This window comes from Centruroides sculpturatus, unplaced genomic scaffold (genome assembly GCF_000671375.1).
Source record: "Centruroides sculpturatus isolate CEXI.00-Female unplaced genomic scaffold, Cexi_2.0 scaffold25, whole genome shotgun sequence".
In the NCBI taxonomy this organism is placed as follows: domain Eukaryota; kingdom Metazoa; phylum Arthropoda; class Arachnida; order Scorpiones; family Buthidae; genus Centruroides; species Centruroides sculpturatus.
The window spans coordinates 670,458-675,707 of NW_019384428.1; positions in this window are offsets into that span (position 1 = coordinate 670,458).

Here is a 5,250-nt window from a genome sequence, read left to right on the forward strand (position 1 = left end):
ACAAGAAATGTATAAAATTACAGTACTGTATTAGACTTACGGTACCTAATTTACATACTGACAGACGATAGTTAGCGTAAAAATCTCCGTAGCGTGGCGCCACGCTAGACGGCGGAAATTATATATTTAATTATAACAAAGTTACAATAAGTTAATATATAATTATATATACAGTACCTAATTTATATATAATTAATATATAATTATATGTACAGTACCTAATTTATATATAATTTATATAATACTGTCCAGACGATAGAAATCTCTCCGTAGCGTGGCGCTACGGACGGCGGGAAAGTAGTTCGGCTTCCCGATGACGTTTGAGGTGTTTATAGGGAACTTTTACTATTTTTTACGGATACCGGTAGCAATTTTTTCGTAGTTTTATAGGAATCGTAACTATAGGGACCGTAATTATAGGGGAGTCGACTGTATACGGCAGATTTGTGTATCCTTATGTCTGCTTCGATGTTTGGTGAGTTTAAATGATTTTCATACATCTGTAATAATATTTTGATTTCATCGATTTTATTTTGTCTGATGACAGTTATACGTGGTAGATTCCCTATTGGAAAGGAACAAACTGTCTTCACTTTGGTACTTGGAACTCCTTATGTTACCTTTCCAAGTCTCACTTCACCACAATGCGAACGAAAAACACACAGTTCTATATCCACTAGTAACAATATACATACATATAAATATCTCCAAGTCTATGTATCATGCTCAAGTACGTACATTTGTAATGCAGAAAACAAATAAACTATTTTGTGATTTGTGGTAATTGGAAGTAAGGATACTTTGTAAACTGCTTCCAGGCATTTACCTCGATCTACTATTTAAGCACTAACAAGAATGTAAAAAACGTTGATGGTCATTTCCTTGAATATTAGAAACGTTATTCTTAATTGGAAAAGTTGTATCTTAATATGCAAACATGTTTCCCATACGTGGCAAATGGTCGTCTATTTACGCAAATGTTTCCAAAATGTGGAGGAAGATTGAAAAAATTAAACCCAGTATTGCAAAAATGAAGAGAACGTTATATTATGAGAAATATGTCTCCTAATTTTGAAACTTTTGCCTTATTTTACTAAATTTGTTTTGTTAATTTAATTAAAATGTTTGCACCATTTCGTAAATTGTTTCTCTTGTTTTTTTGTAATCCTTTGCCTAAATAGAGATAAAGCGTATAAAATAGGCCTATTATAGAATCACATGATACAGTTATGTATCATATGATTCTATAATCATATGATTCTATAATATGATTCTATAATATTTGTATTATTATAGAATCATATGATTCTATCATATGATTCTATAATAATTGTACCAATCACATCCAATCATTATGAAAAATCATGTGAATATTATATTTTAATTACATTACATTCATTACAGTGTTAAAATTTTAAAAAATTAGTACAGTATATATTTAGTTTTATCGTGCATATAGGGAATCATTCCATGTGAAACAATTCTACCAAAGGAAAGTTTAAATTTTGCAACGTGTATCGCGTCAAGAGACTTTCTGAGTTTATTGCTAAATGGCATCCATGTACTGAATCTGCAGTATGAACTTCAACAAGATAAGGCAACCACATGAACATATGAAGTAATAAATCAATTTCAGGGGTCTTATTTAACTTGAGACAGTCGTGAAGAAATATATTTATTGGAATGCATGTGGATCCTTAGTACGTTGTTGTCAAATGGTAATTTTTGGCAATATCATTCACACAGCAAAAAATACACTCTGATTCCACAACAGGACAATATATACCGTTCCACTGAAAATACTATCCACTGACGAAATGGATTTTATGTTGCAACAGACTTCCATCAACATCGAATCTTTTAAAAATTAATCATTATTAAATTTTCTATGTAGATAGTGATCTTCAAACTGTCATTGCCAAAGTATTACCTGAGTAGAAAAACAAGATGAGTATGATTCTGATGACGAACTTGTCACATATCTCTCAAGGAACTATTGCATAATTGACATATTAGACAAGCTGCTATAATCAATTCCTGAAATTTCGTCTTCTATGGTGTCAGTAACCTTTTTATTTAATGTTCCTTTTGATGAGTATGCCAACGTTAAAACATGTTATTGTATATGTATACGTAACTTCTGCTTTTAAGCGAAAAGTGAATATTATGTATTCAAAAATGTTTATATTGTTAAATGAGTGTAATCAATTAAAAGAGGATGTTTTAATGTTTTACAAATGTGCCTATTTGAATTTTCTTTGGCCTGAAATTTTTTGTCCAAACGTGGAACGCCATTATCCAGTCGTATATCGCAGGACTGGACGATTTGCTGTTTTTGAAAAGTTAAGTTTTTTGGGGAAATCCTCTTTCTATAATGATGAAATGACAGCTTGAAAAGTTGGACAACAAACAGTACTATGGCAGCGTTTAATTAAATTTGTTCTCTATAGCCTCAATTCATAACAAATGAATGTAAACCAAAAAGTGTCCTGACGTAGAACGGCCTTCTCCAATGTAACTTGTTCATAGATTGAAAATATTTTGTTAAATTGCGATAAAAATTTTTAATTTGCAAACATAAAATAGAATGAAAAGGGTGAGTGCTTGGCTTCTTAATTATAAAAAATAAAATGAAGAAACTTATAAAAATATTTCAACATAAGGAAAACAATTCTATAATTCTGACTATATACTAACAACATAAATATTTTATAAGCAATAATTTTTCTTGCTGTTCAAAAACTTTCTAAACATATGGAGAATAACTGTTCTATTCAAATGCTAAAAAATATAGATACTGTATTGAAATTATATTAATAGAAATATATGATTTATACTTTATTCATCATTCTTCAGAATATTTAAATTATGCTTTTATATAATTATTTCTTATTGTTTTCAATAATAGAGATAATTTTAATACTTAAAAATGTTTAAAATTTGTGATCTGTTGGCCGAAAAATGTAATTTTCTATTATATCTTTTTATGTTATTCACTAAAGAAATTTACAATTGAAGTGATAGTTTACTAAGATCTTTTATAATCGTGTTTAAATATTTTTAGAATATGTTCTGTATAATAGACAATAGACATTAAATATTTGAACGTTGAATATTATAATTTAGCAAGACAGAAATTAAACAGAATACTGTATAATGAAATTTAAATTCTATTATATTCTTCTGAACTGCTTTTGTTATTTTACATTTACTTCTTAATATTTTCAATGATTAGAAAACTTAAAATTTAATTCATGTGATATATAAAATTATTCTTCTTAAAATTCTTGATAACAGGCAATAAGTAAGTAAATAAATAGATTTATCTTCTTTCTAATGTAAATATAATCAAATATTCTGATTAAAAATAATATTACTAAATCTACTTTTTCTTTATTTACAATTTTCTCAAATTTTATTTTATTTTTTTTATAAATGTTTGTTAAAAATTATTTTTTCAATTACTTTAATATTAATTTTTAGATATATTTTAAAAAATTTATATTAGAAGAAATTAATATCTAATGATATTAAATCTGTTTTAGAAGTAAACAACAATGCCATTACATTCAAATATTACACCAAAAAATATTTAATAAGATGAGAACACGAAGTAAAATGAGAACTTCTTTTATAAATTAAGAATTAGTAAAAAATATTTAAAATATATGTCTTCTTTTATTGAATGTCTATTTGATTTTTACATTATTTATATTCAAATATTCTGAAAGGTATCACTGAATCATTAGAAGTAAAACAAATAAAGGCACAGTTTACGTAAACCATATCTAAATACCAGAATAAAAACTTTATACTGAATTAAAATTAAAACTTTATAAATATAAATAACACTTACTTTAATATTTATAATTTTACACAATTTTAATACATTATTTAGGCAGTATAATTTATAACATAAAGAAATCGTGTAAACTTAGAAATTTTTCATATCTGAATTAAGTTATTTAGTTTCTAATAACTTAGATGTCAGTATTCCTGTCTAAAAATTAGTAACAAATGAAGTGTTAAGAGAAAATTTATTTATTTATTTATTTAGTTGTAGATCAAATAAATGCCGTTTATAACGATAGTACTATATACAGATCAAATTCATGAAGTATAAACTATTCAAATATTCATGGATAAATAATGTTATATGATTTTATGTGAATATTTTTATAATTAATATATTTACTTATTGATAAATATATTGAGAATTGTTTGTGCTTAAAATGTATGAACGATTCGACATAGAATATATAATCGATGAGTTTATTCACTCTATTAATATAATAAATTAAGAAAACGAACAGAATCAACAAAAATACAAATTTATTACTTCAAAATTATAAATAACAATTCCTGTTTTTGTTTTGTTTTTTTTTTTATGTTTGTGTATTTTGAAATGCTTCTAATATTAACTTATCCTAACATTATGTTAGCATTATAAATGATAAGTTTTTTATACAAGAAAAACTGATACTTTATGTAAACATCCTAAGTTTCCCAATTAGATTAGTAAAGATATATATATATATATCTTTACTAATAAAGATATATATATATAAAACAAGTTTTTCACCTTGTTAGAATAATATAAATGAAAATTATTTGGGTTAGAAATACGAAGATAATTGTAAATAGCGCCGTTTCAAAATTTTGTAAAAAAATAATTGATTTATATATATTCTTATTTTTCATATAAACATTAAAAATAAGTATAATTTATTTATTTATCCTGAACTGTCTTCTCGGTCATTGACCGCTTTACTTCTGTGTCCACGTTTTTCTAATCAAAGACGTTTTATCTTCTGAAACGGTGACAATTTTATGACTTGTCTATTGTTACATTTTGGGTAATAGAAGATTTTATGGTAAAGATAATGTTTCGCTTGTCTGATATATTTTATCTATATAATCTTCTCTTTATAAGTATAATATGTTTAACGTAGCTAATACTTACACTTATCATATATCTTATATTAAAGTGCTAAAAGAGATGGAAGCCTTTTTAATAACTTGCCATCTCGTAATTTTACGTACTCGTATCAATATTCTTCTTAAATTTACATATTTTACATAACTAGCGGATAGAAATGAAGACAATTAGTTTCACAGCAATGATTGTTTTAATTGCGAACATATTCTAGTCATTGCTTAGAATATAATTTTAATTATTTTTAGAATTCAAATAATTTTATTTTTCAGATAAAATTTATGATTGAAATAAAAAATAAAATTTCTTAATAG